Below are 18,077 nucleotides of genomic sequence, written 5' to 3'. Positions count from 1 at the left end.
AAACCGTTAAGGTGATATCTTCATGCGATGTGCACACCCCCCCCCCCCCCCACCAGGTGCACCCTCACCTTAGGGCAGGGTTTCTCAACCAGGGTCCCATGGAACCTTAGGGTTCCTCCAATGGTTGCTAGGGGTTAATTGAGCAATGACCAATTTTTTCCTCTCAGATAAGTTCCCAGTGACACCAATGATCTTTTTAGCTATCTGTAGGGTGGGGATTCTTCCAGAAGACCACAGATGTAAGAAGCACTCTTCCACTGACCATCACACCAATGTATCATGAGTTGTAGATATAGACATTTTTAACAGGGGCTCCCTGAAACTAAAAAGGTTATTTCAAGGGTTCCTCCATGTTAAAAAAGGTTGAGAAAGTCTGCCTTAGGGGTTTTTTTTAAAAAAAGCATGTGATAAATAATATTATCAGCTTGGGAAGATGACCCTATGGTTCCTCTTTCATGTGGTGGCTAGTAATGGCTTAAATGCTGATACAAAGGTCCCTCCTTCCTCCTGATCACAAGCCAATGTTTCCTCCAGCATCTCCTCATATTATATCACACATGTGAAAGACAATAGAAACTTGCAATGGTGTGATAAGGTTTTAAAACAGGTTTATTGCAACTTAAAATCCCACATAGCTGTACATTAACATTTAGCACAATAAAAAAAGCCTTAATATGCTTATGGACAGAAAGGGGGGGGGGGGTGATAATGTCACCTGGAGACCGAATCTGCAGCCATGGTTCCCAGCAATCGCCCCGTCCTAAGCCTGTAGTACGAAAGACTCCTCTCTTCCTTTCTCGTCAGCCAATCAAGCTCCTCCTTTCATATTACAGGATATATGTAATAATTTATTAGGTTATTAGTTATTTCATTTATATTCAATTTATTTTTAGCGCCGCACATTTGGTATATCAGTTTGTATTGTCACATTTGGGAAGTGTGGGTAGTGTTGCAGTTGTTTATTTTTACTTTTATTTTTATTGCTTATTTTTTATTTTATTTTCATTATTCTTATTATTATTTTAATTGTAATTTTATTTTTATTTTTATTTCTTTAGTGTTTGATTTGAGGGTAGGAGTGTGGCAGCTCACAAGGTTATATCTAAATGCTTCAAAAGGTCCTACAGGTCATCAGTTTAGAATTAACCAGGAATAATGGCTCTATAATTATTTCCGTTTGTGCGTAGCGCAATTGACGCTTTCATATGTAGGTGCCTCAACGTGTTATTTATGTGCGTGTGTGGAGGGAGGGGCTGCAGTGTTTTTGGAAGGTTTTTAAGTGCTTGGATGTGCCTTTAATTTTTTACATTTTTTTTATTTCACATTATTGCTATCACATAGAGGACTAATAGCCTCCTATGTGATAGCATGTTTACTGTGACAGGTTCTCTGTAATGAGATATCAGGGGTCTACTAAATCCCTGATGTCTCCCCTGAACCCCACTGAAACTAACGGAGAGCAGATCGGGTTCCATTATCTTCCTGCCCACCACATTGGCCGGGAAAAAGTGATAGCATAAACAGGAGGTGATGAAATCCTCATTGCTTCTGGGTTCTTACTCAGTAGGGATCATGAGAAATAGGATGTACATTACATCCTCCCCTCTACTCGGTGAAGCCTGGGAAACATGGGGGGGGGGGGGGGGGGGGGCGGGGCAGCACCTTTCCGGGTCCAACTTAGGAGCAAACTGCAAGAGAAGGTGGCTATGTTCCCACGTACAGCAGGACCACGGGGAAGCCAGATCACAGAAGTAAAAAGAAAGGAATCTGGAAATTTGGAGGAGGCCGAGAACAACAGAAGGGAATTTTTTGTCTTAAGAATTATTTTTTGTAAACCAGGGATTGGTGTAACTTTGTTTAAACCATTACTAAAAAAAACTTGAATAAATTAATATATGTAAATAATGAAAACTGTAATAAACCACTTAAAGCAGAACTAAACTGTATCTGAGCACCACAAACTGAAATCGCTATTTAATTCATTTTTTTTTTATTATTTCATTTTTTTTTTTTTTTTTATTTAATTCTTTTTTAATATTCACAGCAAACTCCCCCATCCATCCACATCTCCATGCTTTATTTTGTTGAGAAATAACTTTGAAAAACACCCCCCTAGCACTTCCTGCATTTTGAGTAAGGGCGGATGATTCATGTAGCATTTACTTCCTACTGCCCTTAGCTCAGACATGCAAGCAGGAAGGTAGGCTTAGCTGAAAAAGCCCCTCCTCCCCATGACAGAAGAAAAAAATGCCCATGAAGCACCTGAAGAAACATTAAAAAGATTAAGACAAGAAAATATTTTTATCTATTTTATCTATTTACAAAAACTAGTGGCATTCAGATTAAAAATTATATATATATATATATATATATATATATATATATATATATATATATATATATATAGTTCGATTACATTTTTGGACTAAATTCAACAAATTTGTTCATTCGGAAATATTCAAATTAACGAAAAACTGTTTAACTAATTTTTCCGAAAATTTGAAAGAACGAAAATCCGAAATTTGAAAAACCCGAAAATTCAAAAATCTGAAAATTTGAAAATAAGAAAAAAAAATCAGAAAATTCAAAAATCCAAAATAATAACTAACTACTAATAGTAGCTATTACTAACTATTAAATTACAGGTATTGGAATTTATTTTCAAATTTGGCTGTTGGTGAACGTAACAAATACGAATTTATACGAAGTTACTAGTTATCCAAAATAATGAATGCCGCATCTGAACGAATGGAAAGTAACAAATTAATAACAATAATTAAAAATAGTAAAACCTTTTTATTATTATTTATTATTATTAATTTGTTACGTTCCATTTGTTTAGATGCGGCTTTCATTATTTTGGATAATTTGTAACTTCAGATAAATTTGTATTTGTTACGTTTACTAGCTGCCAAATTTGAAAGGAAATTCCAATACCTATAATTTAATAGTTAGTTATTATTAGTTAGTTAATTATTACCGGTATTTTCAGATTTTTGAATTTTCGTTCCTATTTTCGTTCTTTCGAATTTTCAGATTTTTGTTCCTATTTTCAGATTTTTGAATTTTCGAATTTCAAATTTTTTTATGAATTATCGAAATAATGAATACATCATCTAAACGAATGAAACGTAACGAATTTAATTTTTTTCCGAAGTTACGAATTTATTCTAAATAACAAATTACGGTCATAACGAAAAACGATAAACGAAAAAAAAAAAAACGAATAAAACAAACACATTTTTCGGCAATGCACATGCCTATTAAAGATAGCTCATGTTGATTGAGAGGAGTTAGTTCCGATTTAATATGCAATAAAAAAGGTCTACAATTAACACTGGAGTAGTAATGACAGGGGACTACTGTGCAAGAGACAAAGAATGACTATATCCTAAAGAAAAGAGAAACTGTTTAACTTGCCTTCGGGGTTCCCAAGAGGATTATTTTCAAAAATAAACTCTATAGATCATATAAGATACAATGATACCCTAGACTGAAAACTGAGCGATTGAACACTGCCGATCACTCGGTTTTCAGAGCTCCGTGAGCAGAGAGCTGTAGACTGTCAGTCACAGCTGTCTGCTCATCTCCCTCCCCGCTCATTGGAGCACTAAGCTGTGGAGGAGACGGGAGCGGGCCGTCTCAGGCTCTCAGCGGCTCGCTGAGAGCCTGAGATAGGTATCAGTCCAGGCACCTGGCAGCTCCAGACTTTATTGTCAGGATGACGCGGTGCCTGGACTTATATCCGTGACGTCAGCAGAGAGCGGACTTCAGACCGCTCTCTGCTGAAAACGGGTCACAGGAGTGCAAAGCGAATTGCACTCCTATGATCCATAGGAGAAGTACAGCCATACGAGCTTTGGCTATACTTCTCCTTTAAAAAATGGCACTTTTACAGAATTTTGTTTGACCTTGTAAAAGCACCTCTATGTTAATCTATGTGTCCATGCATACATAAGCGTTTACAGGCATCTTAGAAGATGAGACGCAAAAAAAACCCTTCAACAGCAAGTTCAAGAGAGGAGCTGTGGAGCTGAAAAAATGTGGATAAACCCTAAGTACGTTTAGGTGCATTCGCATGTTAATACATTCTAACGGCCAGAATAAATTAGTATTCTGGCCAATAGAGTGCATTAACGTGCGAACACACAAAAACGTGCATACAATATGCGGCTTTACCACATTTTTTTAAAGCAGGTTTTCTCCTGCCAGAAGAAAAGGCATTCAGAGGGGCTAAGCAAACACCCTGTGAGGTTTAGTATATATAATACAATTCACAGTATATAGCGCAGTCCGTATAGTATATATAATACAGTGCAGAGTATATAGTGCAGTTCGTATAGTATATATAATACAGTTCAGAGTATATAGTGCAGTCCGTATAGTATATATTATACAGTTCAGAGTATTAAGCGCAGTCAGTGTAGTATATATAATACAGTCCAGAGTATATAGTGCAGTCCTTATAGTATATATAATACAGTGGAGAGTATAGGTCAGGTCATCTACATAACCTCAGTCATGAGAGCGAGTCCCCTGGTGGCTGCAATGGAGAAACTGTCTCATTTGCCATTTCATTGCCCCATTTCCTGGTTCACAATCATGTCCGATGCTAGCAATACGGCACCACCATATAACGAAGGGAGTGTCGGTGCTCTTAGGTTAGTCAACACTATGGCGGTCTCCTACATTAAAAGACAAAGGGGGACTCACAGCTTGTTCTCTATTACAGGAAGCGGAGTCAATTATGTCTTGGGCTCAGGGCCTACACCTCAGCAGCTTATTTCCCCAGAGTCCAAAATATTCTAGCAGACTTTCTTTCCAGTTGGACAACAATGAATGGTCTCTACATGTGGAGGTTTTCAGGCACAGATGCCCTGATGGATCATTGGAATTGTGGTAGGACCTGTGCATTTCTACCAGTTCTGGTCAACCTCGGGTTTCTATGAAGACTCCAAACAGAGGTTGTGGAGGTAGTGGCAGTGATGCCTTATTGGTCAATTAGGTCATGGTTCCCCTTGATAGCACAGTTCAGCTTCTGAAACCCAGTGCACCTTCTCCTCAGGCCAGACCTTCTGTCAATGGGTGCAATTCTACATCCATGTTCAGCACGGTTGAGTCTGACGGCCTGGTTCTCGAGACTGGAAGTCCTCGGCTGCTCCTTCAGAGTCATCTCTGCTCCCTTGAATACTAGAAGAATGAACGCAAACAAAGTTTACGAGAGAATCTGCTCAAAGTTGGTTCAAATACATGTCTGCTGCGGACAGATCATGTAGTGACCTAGAAGTTCTAAACATTTTAGGCTTACTTCAAGGGAGTAGCTTGGCTCAGACCTTGGAGTAAGCAGAGGTATTCCAAATGGAGTCTCCCTCTTGTTCTCAACTCTCTCTTGGGAATTGGAGCTGAGCATTCTAGGGCTGTCTCCGTTAAAGGCCTCTCTGTGAAGTTTGCCATTTTCCTTGCTATCACGTCGCATTAAAAGCCTTAGAGATTGATTCACTGGTCATGGAGAACTTTTCTTAAGTTCTTTCCAGTTCGAGCTGTGCTGTTACCTTTGCATGACTCAATTCCCAACGGTGCATGAGTCTTGAGAGCCAAGAAATTGTTCTGCCAACCTTAGAGTTCTAATTTGCATCCTTTAGACGAGGGCACGCTGTGGCTTAGTTGGTTAAAGCGCATGTCTAGTAGAGAGGGAATCCTGAGTTGACTCCTAGCAGTGCGTTCCTTCAGTTCTAGGAATCCCTCAGATATTGTGAAGTTATAACTACAAAGCTACAACTTTCTTCAGGCTTCAGAACGCCTGTTCATTCTTTTGCCAGAAAGGACAGAGATACGTGCCTCATCTAGGATGACTGTGGTACGGATTGCCTAGGCAATCCAACAGGCTCACAGAGCCAAGGGCTTGGCTCCTTTGGAGGTAGTGTCCGCTCACTCGACCAAGAGTGGGTCTACACCTTGGGCAACTTCGCAGCATGTGGTTCCCAAAGTAGTCTGTAGGGCGGCCTTGTGGTTCTCAATCAATATGTTTATGGCTCCTTATTGTGTAGAGTCTGCTTCCTTATCCTCTGTTTATTTTGGCTTGCAGGTCCTGTTTGTTGAATGTACAAATTAAAGCCTTTAGGTTAGCTTTGCCCATCCATTGGGTGTATAGGCAGTTAGCTCCCATACATATGCTGCCATGGAGTATGTAGTGAAAAGGAAAATTCCCCATCCAATACTTACCGTAATTTTCCTTTCTTGATGGATTCCATGGCAGCATGAGTCCGTCCCCCCCCCCAGTGTCTTGAGGAGGCTAGTTACAGAATGTGGCCTCTGGCTCAGAGCAAAGATTTATGGGAGTGGGGTCCTATAGGGGAGGAGTGGAGGCGGGGTTAACCCATATGTATGCTGCCATAGAGTCCATCAGGAAAGCAAAATTATGGTGAGTATTTGATAGGAAATTTTCTGTTTTTTTACTTTCTGCTATAAAACATATCCAATAAAATTTACAATCTTTCAGAGGGTAACAGGGGTAGTAGTTCTACAAAGCAATATGAAACAGTAAAGCCGCGTACACACGGGCGGACTCTTCGACCGGACTGGTCCGACGGACCGAGTCCGGCGGACAATCCGATCATGTGTGGGCTTCATCGGACCTTCAGCAGACTTTTCCAGTCGAAAATCTGACGGACTTTAGATTTGGAACATGCTTCAAATCTTTACGTCATAACTCCGCCGGACCCAGAAATCCGCTTGTCTGTATGCTAGTCCGACGGACAAAAACCGATGCTAGGGCAGCTATTGGCTACTGGCTATCAACTTCCTTATTTTAGTCTGGTGTACGTCATCACGTAAGAATCCATCAGACTTTGGTCTGATCGTGTGTAGGCAAGTCCGTTCATTAAAAAGTCCTTCGGAAGTCCGTTGAAAGTCCGTCGGACCAGTCCGGTTCAAAAGTCCGACCGTGTGTACGCTGCATAAGAAACATATACAAAAAATGAGATCAAAACAAAAACAGAGTACTAAATGTTGAGCATGGTGTTTTAACCACTTCCGGACTGCCGCACACCGATGTACATCCTAAGTTTGAAGAGGAATATCCGTAGGCGTGTACATTGGGTGTGCTGGGTGTGCCCGGGCACACATCTAATGCCCAGGCACACCCCAGGGCTTTTTTGCTGGCAGGATCTCTATTCTGGCACCTCTGCTGATGGACAATGGGAATGCTGCGACTATGCGAGTGGCTGTATAACTCCTGTGAGTGCAGACACTGAGCGCGGAGTGCGCAGGCAAGCGGACGCATTTTCCGATGCTACTTCTACAGTTCCGGCTAATGCATCCCTGACAGCTGAATATCACTCCGCCACCTGCTGTCAGGGATGCTGTAGCCACAGCTATAGAGGTAGCATCGGGGCTGGATTAACCCCACTGTTTTTAAACAAGACCTGCCCACTGCCACCGCGGGGCTTCCAGTCCACCACTGCCCTTTGTCCGAGAAAAGTATTTGCAAGGACCGTCCCAGGCAGAGGAGGAGGAGGTAGCATTTTCCTCCCTGCTCCACCTCCGAGTGCCCCGTCTCCCAGCTTCCGCCCTGCAGTGCCGACAACGCACCAACCTGAGGTGAGGAGGATGCGGCCGGGACTCAGGAAATGTCACTGGTAAGGGGGGGGAGTTGGGGGCACAGACTTTAGCAGTGTGTGGGTGTGCGCGGCTCTGCAGCAGGCAGGGAAAGAGGGGGGTGTAGTGCCTTTCATCTTTTCTCTGAATTCTTTCATTTGTTGTATTGAACAGCTAGTAAGAAGTGTGTATCACTCTTCACATGTTCAGGGATGTTCTTCACATCACATGAATATAAGCCCCAACATGCTCTTTGGTTCCCAGTCACTATGCAATGTTCTGTACCTGAAGTCCAGGATATGTCATGGGTAACCTACCCATAGTACAGCCGTTTTAACTTAATGGCATCCTATTGTAGTAATATCCTTACAAGGGCCTAATTAGAAGGTATAAGTACATATCCTGTGTAAATATCATCACATCTCCTGCAAGGAATAAATATTGACCCCTCTGTCTCGAGGATTAGTAAGTCATTCTCTGGTAAATGTGGCTGCTAATTGCACATTCATACTTTCTTGGGTTGAATTACTCAGTCGGCAGATGCTGCCAAGCACAACTGTACAATAAATAGGATTTGAATATTAACCTGAACTTATATATTTATTGTTACACAAAAAAAAAAATTATATATAGTGTAAAAAAATATATATATATACAATTATATATACAATTAAAACTATGTGAACCCTGGCTTGTCAGCAAAAAAGTATTTAAATAAATATATATATACACACACTTTTTTTCTGACAAGCCAGGGTTCACATAGTTTTAATTGTATATATAATTGTATATATATATATATATATTTTTTTTTTTTTACACTTTAATTTAATTATTTATATATACAGACACGTGTGTTTGAGCTTTGGTTTGAGGTGCACACCCTAATGCAATAGGCTGCGCACGCCTATGGGAATATCGTTGTTATGGCAGCAGCTATCTTCTTTTTCGGCCGCCAGTCCAGTTTCCGATAATAGTGGTCTCTGCAGCGGATTCTCCGCGAGTTCACTTTTATCAGCTGCGGGAGAGGGCCCCCCCCCACCCACCGCGCTCCGGTGCCCTCCGCCACGATCGGATGTTGTTCCATGCTGGGTATGGAGACAAGTGAGGGGAAGATGGTCCCCACCCGTCTCCATACCATTGCAGGGCCGAAGTTTTGTCAAAACGTCACTTCCGCCCATAGCTTTTAAAGTGCTATTTTTTTTTTTTTTTTTCATTTTTTAAATTACAAAAATGTATTTATTTATTTTTTTTATTGCATTTTAGTGTAAATATGAGATCTGAGGTCTTTTTGACCCCAGATCTCATGTTTAAGAGGTCCTGTCATGCTTTTTTTCTATTACAAGGGATGTTTACATCCCTTGTAATAGGAATAAAAGTGACACATATTTTTTTTTAAAGAACAGTGTAAAAATACAAAATAAAAGGTAAAATAAATAAGAAAAACTTTTTTTTAAACGTGCCCCCCCGTCCTGCCGAGCTCGCGCGCAGAAGCGAACGCATACGTGAGTAGCGCCCACATATGAAAACTGTGTTCAAACCACACATGTGAGGTATCACCACGATCAGTAGAGCGAGAGCAAAAATTCTAGCCCTAAACCTCCTCTGTAACTCAAAACATGCAACCTGTAGAATTTTTTAAACGTCGCCTATGGAGTTTGAAGTTTGTCGCCATTCCACGAGCGGGCGCAATTTTGAAGCGTGACATGTTGGGTATCAATATACTCGGCGTAACATTATCTTTCACAATATAAAAAAAAATTGGGCTAACTTCACTGGTGTCTTATTTTTGAAATCAAAAAAGTGTATTTTTTCCAAAAAAAGTGCGCTTGTAAGACCGCTGCGCAAATTCGGTGTGACAGAAAGTATTGCAATGACCACCATTTTACCAAATATATATAATGTTTGGGGGTTCTAAGTAACTTTCTAGTAAAAGAAAAGCTGTTTTTAACAAATCTCAAAAAGAGGCTCGGTCCTTAGGTGGTTAAAATTAGAGTCGTCAACTATGTATTTAGAAAATGAGGTTCGCCTATGCCACCAAGGAGCACCTCCTGGAACAGATGTCCCCACACTAAAGCCCACAAGGAGTCAGAGCCATTTTGTCGCCATAGGAGGCTTAGTGTGCCAAACCTCACAAAGATTCTAACCAGAAACAAAAAAGTAAAACCATCCAGATGGAGAAGAGTAGACCAGCACAAAACTCGTAAGTCTGGCATTTGGTAAAGTCTATAGGGACAATGGAATATAAAAAATCAGTATTAATATATTAATAATAAGTTCTGTGGCCAGAAATTCATTCCAATAATCAAAAATGCTCCCAGAAATTGGTCACTAGAACAGCATTTCTCCAAACTGGGCAAACCAGATAAAAGACCAAAAAAAGTCTACTATGGTGATATACACTATATGGTCAAAAGTATTGGGACACCCTCATGAACACGCACAAAAATAGCGCAGATATGCAATCTCCGACAGCAGTCCTTGGCCGTAGGATTACAGAAAAGTTCTGTGACCTGTCTTCTCACACTATCAAGTCTTTTTTCAATTTTGGTTTGGGGTTCCCCTGTGGGGAATTCCCATGCCGTTTTTATCAGTGAACTTATGTGTATTGTCGGACCGACAATTCATTAATAGCCGTGAGAACTCTGCGCAGGTCAGTCAAACTCGCTCATCAATGTCTTTATGGACCTTGCTTTCTGCACTGGTCCAAATCATTTGGTGGAGGGGGGATTACGGTGTGGGGTTGTTTTTCAGGGGCTGGGCTTGGCCCCTTAGTTCCAGAGAAGGGAACTCTTAAAGTGGATGTAAACCCTCACCTATACCCAGTGAAGTGAACAGCCTCAGATGATACACAGGGATAAAACAAATCTCCCTACATAAGTTTTACATGTATATCTGCTGTCTTCATCTTGCTGTATTCTTTAGAATTCTTACATCGGGTTAGAATTTTCAATTCCTCATTCAGAAGTAGCAGTGTAGTCTTGCCATATACCGGGAGACAGCTGATCGGAGGAAAGGCACCCCCCCCCCTCACATTGGCAGATGAATGAAGATAATCTCAGAGCTGTGCTGTGACAAGCTCTCTGCTAATCTATTTAATCTAAAGCAACCTCCCTCGACACAAATTTTCAGCTGCTTTTATCTCCCGTCTACGAGAACTTGTCAGGAGTTATCACCCTGATAGCAGAAGAACAGAGCAGCATAAAGACATGGGACTTAGTGTTTTGGAGAGAGATAAGAAAACACTACAGATATATGTGCCCAGGTCAAATTTCATGAATTGGGTTTACATCCACTTTAAGGCGTCAGCATACCAAGACATTTTGGACAATTTCAGGCTCCCAACTTTGTGGGAACAGTTTGGGGATGGCCCCTTCCTGTTCCAACATGACTGCGCACGCACAAGCAAGGTCCATAAAGACATGGATGAGCAAGTTTGGGGTGGAAGAACTTGACTGGCCTGAACAGAGTCCTGACCTCAACCTGATAGAATATCTTTGGGATGAATTAGAGTGGAGACTGCAAGCCAGGCCTTCTCATCCAACATCAGTACCTGACCTCACAAATGCGCTTCTGGAAGAATGGTCAAACATTCTCATAGACACACTCCTAAACCTTGTGGACAGCCTTCCCAGAAGAGTTCTCTAACATCCACCAGCTCCGTGATGTCGTCATGGAGGAGTGGAAGAGGACTCCAGTGGCAACCTGTGAAGCTCTGGTGAATTCCATGCCCAAGAGGGTTAAGGCAGTGCTGAAAAATAATGGTGACCACACAAAATATTGACACTTTGGGCCCAATTTGGACATTTTCACTTAGGGGTGTACTCACTTTTGTTGCCAGCGGTTTGGACATTAATGGCTGTGTGTTGAGTTATTTTGAGGGGACAGCAAATTTACACTGTTATACAATCTGTACACTCACTACTTTACATTGTAGCAAAGAGTCATTTCTTCAGTGTTGTCACATGAAAAGATAGAATAAAATATTTACAAAAATGTGAGGGGTGTACTCACTTTTGTGAGATAATGTATAGGTAAGATGAAACAGGAATTCCGTAAGAGAATGGGTGAACACCTATCAAGTATTAATACCAGAGGTGATGAATCACCAGTTGCAACACATTTTAGAGATATGCATAGGGCCTCTATAGAAGGATTTAAATGTGCAGTCATATATACGTAAGCTTGAATTGTCTGATAGTAGGGGAAATAGGGACAAAATATTGCTGCAAAAGGAGGCCAGATGCATATTCCTTTTGGACTCTATGGCGCCCAAGGGACTCAACAATGACTTTTCATTGACTTTTCTATGAACTGGATGTCACTATCTCTCCTATTGGACTTGGTAAATTCCCGATATTTACTGGATAATGGGAATAACTACGTTCTCTGCTGTACCCTGACAATATAGGATTGATATGTAAGCCATGTATCCTATCTTCCCAGATGTTATGGGTATATATTGTTTTCAAATGCCCAGTTCAGTAAGATTATCCCTGCCTTGGGTGTACATATCTGTGACTGAGTGGTAATCCTGGTGTACACCGATGTCTTTGTGATAGGTAACATTTGTTATCTTATGTTATGGGATAATTGTGTGAATCAATAGAGTGGTGGAATCCCCTGGTGACAACACAAATAAACTACGAGTGACCGCCAGCTAATGCTTTATATACCAGTGACAGGAAAAGAAGTCATATCCTGAGGAAGTTCCGGGCATTTAACAAAACATACAACATAGGAAAAGAATTTGCCTTGCTGAAGGCTTCTTAGTCTAAACGCGTCAGCCTTTAGCCTGTCCCCCGTGTACCCATGTAACCAATAAAGGACTTTTATTCAAGAGCGTCCGAGTTGCCAGCCCTTTTTGATTCAAACATAAGAAAAGACCTCCCACCCCCCTGCTGTACTGCATGCCCTGCATTGTTTGATTGACCTCGCAGAGAATCCTGGAGTCCTGAATATCGGGACTTTTTGGCCATTTGACAGTCTATTGTCTGAATCTGCTTTCAGGGCTCTATCTGATGCTAGCCATCTCCCCCATTGGGAGTACGGCTTCTGGATCAGTCAGCTGGTGTTACCTGACATGTGCTCCGGACATCTGCACGTTGTAGCACCATTGAGGATATGCATCGCTCTCGCTTGGAACGCACCTGCTGTGAGGCTTGCTAGAACCTGGCGATCTTCACCCACACAGAGGAATCGCTGGAAGAAAACAGTACAGTGAGTAATACAACTATATGCAGATTGATCATATCAGCAGCTTCACTGGGTTACCCAAATCACTTGGGACCCATCACTTCACCACTGGCCAAATCAAATGCATACATTTATTTATTTATTATTTTACTTATTTCAGTTACTTATATAGCGCCACCAATTTACGAAGCATTTTACATATACATTGTACATTCACATCAGTCCCTACCCTCAAGGAGCTTACAATCTAAGGTCCCTAACTCACATTCATACATACTAGGGACAATTTAGACAGGATCCAATTAACCTACCAGCATGTCTTTAGAGTGTGGGAGGAAACCGGAGTACCCGGAGGAAACCCACGCAGGCACAGGGAGAACATGCAAACTCCAGGCAGGTAGTGTCGTGGTTGGGATTCGAACCAGGAACCCTTCTTACTGCTAGGTGAGAGTGCTACCCACTACACCACTGTACCGCCCATTCAAATATCACTATGCCCATACTGTTATAGGGTTTTGCCCATATGCATGATTGACGCAAATTTATTCCATTCAACATAGGACATCACACTGGGTGGATATAAATCATTCATTTAAAAAAAATCAATAAAAAAAAAAAAAAAAAAAAAATCGGATTTTTTAAATTTAACCGCTTGCCGACCACCTCACGCAGATATACTGCAGCAGAAGGGTTCGTACAGGCAAAACCACGTACCTGTACGTTGCCCTTTAAGAGGAGGCCAGCGTGCGCGCAAGCTCCATGAGTCGGATCGCGGGTCCCGCGGACTCGATCGCCTCACGGGGAGGAAGAACGGGGAGATGCTGATGTAAACAGCATCTCCCCGTTCTGCCTAGTGACAGTGTCACTGATCTCTGCTCCCTGTCATCGAAGCAGAGATCAGTGACGTGTAACATGTAGCCACCACCCCCCCCCCACAGTTAGAAACACGCCCCTAGGACACACTTAACCCCTACACTGCCACCTAGTGGTTAACCCCTTCACTGCCAGTGTCATTTACACAGGAATCAGTGCATTTTTATAGCACTGATTGCTGTATTAATGCCAATGGTCCCAAAAATGTGTCAAAAACGTCCGATGTGTCCACCATAATGTCGCAGTCATGATAAAAAACGCTGATCGCTACCATTTAAAAAAAAAATCTATATATTAATAAAAATGCCATAAAACTATCCCCTATTTTGTAAACACTATAACTTTTGCGCAAACCGATCAATAATCGCTTATTGTGATTTTTTTTACCAAACATATGTAGAAGAATGCGTATTGGCCTAAACTGAGGGAAAAAATTGTTTTTTTATATATTTTTGGGGGATATTTATTATAGCAAAAAGTAAAAAATAATGCGTTTTTTTTCAAAATTGTCGCTCTATTTTTGTTTATAGCACAAAAAATAAAAACCGCAGAGGCGATCAAATACCATCAAAAGAAAGCTCTATTTGTGGGAAAAAAAGGACGCAGTGCTGAATTGCAAAAAGTGCTCTGGTCAGGAAGGGGGTAAATTTCTTCCAGGGCTGAAGTGGTTAAATCGATTTTTTTGATTTTTATCAAATGTATTTTAATTAAATGCTTTTGGCGTAAAAAAATCTATCTAAAGATAGTTTTCTATTTAATATACATTAATAATTTAGTTTATTCAGCATGAAATGGAGCTTAGTTATGTAGCATGAGGCTGTATATTCTGCAATATTTACATTTTTGGTACACTCATTCAATGAATCCAAGCTCTGCAAGCTGAAATAACATGCACTGCATTAATGCATTCACACAATTGCACGGTAACCATGAGATAAAACAAAGTTCAAGAATATTCCTTTATCCCATTGTTTTGCAAATCTATGTACACTACAAACTGTATGATTGTTACAAAGAGTGGTCAAGTATTGTGCAAAAAAACTTGGTGACCCTCCACTGCGCTCAGGTGTAAAATAAACCGTGACTGTAGCTGCCAACTTAAAAAAGAAGAAAATTGACAAAGCTTATACAACGCGCATGAGAATGCAAGGCATGCGCGTCTGGTGAGTGCGGCTCCATTAGAGCGATTCACCATCACAATCGGTGTGGTGGAGGAGAATGTTTACAGCAAAAGAAGATTTTTATTGCACATTCACTTTTTGTGTTGCACCTCTTTTTTGCAATTAATTTTTCACAGGCTGGGACTTTTAAAGTTATTTTCTTTGGTTTGGACCTTTAGTTGAACCATTAGTACATGATTTATTCACCGTGTTAAATATTTGATTTTCACCACCAGATGATTCACTCAGTCAGTCATCATTTTTTATGGTAATTGTTTGGTCTATTACTTGCACTCTAGGGCATGGTTTTACATCATTAGTCAGTAACACCATTTCTATGATTCACCTTTAGTCATTTTCTTTACAGCGCCACTATTTCATTGATTTTCTCTGGAATACTTCGTCAAACTGTATGATTGAATCGGTTCTGATATCACTGTTTTACTAATCTGACAGCTTATTATTCTAAATAGGGAAACCTTCATTTTGTTTGCAAATATTAAAGATTCTACCAGCAAGAATGAGTCCTTACATTTAAAGAGCACCTGTCATTTCAGATCCATCATGGCAGCGCCTGTTAGAGGGGCATCCACTCACCTGCTGCCACCATGTCCCTCACCTTGTTGTGTCCCTGCCGCATCACCAGCCGTCTCCATTAACCACTTCAGCCCCGGAAGAATTTACCCACCTTCCTGACCAGAGCACTTTTTGCGATTCGGCACTGCGTCGCTTTAACTGACAATTGCGCGGTTGTGTGATGTTGCACCCAAACAAAATTGACGTCCTTTTTTTTCCCACAAATAGAGCTTTCTTTTGATGGTATTTGATCACCTCTGCGGTTTTTATTTTTTGCGCTATAAACAAAAAAAGAGCGACAATTTTGTAAAAAAAAAAAACAATATTTTTTACTTTTTGCTATAATAAATATTCCCAAAAATATATAAAAAAATGTCTCTCAGTTTAGGCCGATACGTATTCTTCTACATATTTTTGGTAAACAAAAATTCGCAATAAGCGTATATTGATTGGTTTGCGCAAAAGTTATAGTGTCTACAAAATAGATTTATGGCATTTTTATTATTATTATTTTTTTTTTTTAAGTAATGGCGATCTGTGATTTTTATCATAAAAAAGGAAAAGAAAGGCGCCTCTAAGTGCAGTATGCAAAATTGAATAAAGTGCACAAAGGGTTAAAAGCACTTACAAGATTGTTGAGTGTTAAAAGACATGATAAAATCAGGAGTCCTCATCTGTGGCATGTGTCCATCCTGTGGTCTGACGAAGGAGCCGCACTTGCTCCGAAACGCATTACCGCCCCTTCTCTACACTGACACCATCAGCCTTGTGTGTCCCGCAGTGAATACAGGCTTCCCTGCTGCCTCCACTTTCCAACACGCATGAGAACGCTTTACAGCTGCTGGACGGCTCTACACTGCTCTCTACCACCATGCTGAGGATGGACACATGCCACAGATGAGGACTCCTGATTTTATCATGTCTTTTAACACTCAACAATCTTGTAAGTGCTTTTAACCCTTTGTGCACTTTATTCAATTTTGCATACTGCACTTAGAGGCGCCTTTCTTTTCCTTTTTATATCTTCAGAGTTGCTTCTCCTCTAACCGAAGTGCTGCCAGAAGTGCCATCTCATCACCATCATCCCTCTGTCCAGCTACCCACCTTCACCAGAGCGCCCTTATCTCCTCTGTGTGATTTTTATCATGACTGCGACTTTATGGCGGACACATCCTACACTTTTGACACATTTTTGGGACCATTGACATTTATACAATGATCAGTGTTATAAAAATGCACTGATTACTATGTAAATGTCGCTGGCAAGGTAGGGGTTAACACTAAGGGGGCGATCAAGGGGTTAGGTGTGTCCTAGGGAGTGATTCTAACTGTGGGGGGATGGGCTCACTACAACATGACAGAGATCACTGCTCCCAATGACACTAGAGCTCTGTCATATTTTTAGGCAGAACAGGGAAATGCCTTGTTTACATCTCCCCGTTCTGCCACTCCGTGTCACGATCGCGGGCCCCCGGCGGACATCGAGTCGGCGAGACCCGTGGGCTTGTCCGTGGCGGGCGAGCGAACACCCACTAAACCACGTCTTAAAGGGGACGTACAGGTACGCCCATATGCGCAGCCGTGCCATTGTGCCGACGTACATCATCGTGCGCTGGTCGGCAAGCAGTTAAAGTGAATGGGACTGTCGGTGAGTGAACAGCGGGTCACAGGAGGATCCGCTGCGGGACAGAAATGACAGTTGCTCTTTAAAAATTATGATTTTAAGCTTACCTGCACAGTTCTACCTGCACAATTTAAGTATTTCCAAAAATTTGCTCAGAAACAATCAGTGCCATTAGTTTTTTTTTTTTGCAACTTAAAGTTGAGTTCCACCCACTTTTACAACTCTTCAGCATCCCTCACTAAACTGTGCACTGTAAACAAATTGGATATTTTTTTATTTTTTTCTCAGCACCTACTGTATATCTGCTGTATTCATTTTTCACTTCCTCCTCCCTGGCGGCGGCCCATCGCATCATTTCCTGTTAGCAATGCCTTCTGGGAAGGGGCGGCAACTTCCTCTGAAACTGCCATTGCTATGGAAACCTGACCTGAAACCTATTACACTGCTTGTGCTGCACTGAGCATGTGCGAGATCTGCAAGGATGAGATCCAGGAAGAACTACAATCTGGCTTCAGATGCCCACACTTAAGATGGCCACGGCCTGCTGTAAGTTTATAAAATAACAAACTACTGCTATAAACTAACAAAACAGACCTTAGTTTACAGACTAACTTTACTAGAATACATTAAGCTTGTGTGTTATAGTGGTATTTTTATTTAAAAAGTATAATTGCGGCCGGAACACCACTTTAAAAAAAAGTCCATTGTTAATAGGAAATCTTTATAAGAACAATTTATGGCTACTCAGATACATCGTCTTGGATGTGATTGCGGTATTGCTGCAACCAGATCAGAATAAACTTCAAGTGGTTGTAAAGGCAGACCCTCCCTCCTGACTTTTAACTAAAGATAAGCCTAGAATAAGGCTTACCTATAGGTAGTAGAAATCCCAAGCCGTTTAGGAGATATTTCACTTGTAGTGCGCCTTGATGTAATTGATGCATGTGCTGTGAAGAACCGGACCTCCATGCCGTTTCTTCCCCAGGGTGTGCCGTAACTGACGGCTCCCGCACGCATGCAAGAGTCACAGAGCCGGAGTCCGCGGCCCTGGA

General features: G+C 41.3%; 1 protein-coding gene across 2 annotated transcripts in view; it reads left to right on the top strand.

The window, feature by feature from the left end:
* LOC141129293 (beta-1,3-galactosyltransferase 5-like) overlaps positions 1-18,077 on the top strand; it is a 119,763-nt gene that overhangs the window by 32,820 nt on the left and 68,866 nt on the right. The window contains exon 1 of one of the 2 annotated variants that reach the window (XM_073617234.1): positions 12,485-12,816. The exons of the other annotated variant lie outside the window; for it this stretch is intronic. The gene's annotated coding sequence lies outside the window, so the exon portion shown is untranslated. Of the gene's footprint in view, positions 1-12,484; positions 12,817-18,077 lie in introns of those variants that run through there. 2 annotated transcript variants of the gene reach the window in all.

The sequence above is a fragment of the Aquarana catesbeiana genome, linkage group LG02 (genome assembly GCF_042186555.1).
Source record: "Aquarana catesbeiana isolate 2022-GZ linkage group LG02, ASM4218655v1, whole genome shotgun sequence".
Lineage (NCBI taxonomy): Eukaryota > Metazoa > Chordata > Amphibia > Anura > Ranidae > Aquarana > Aquarana catesbeiana.
Note: the sequence above shows the minus strand (reverse complement) of the source record. Positions and strands in the feature narration are given on the sequence as shown.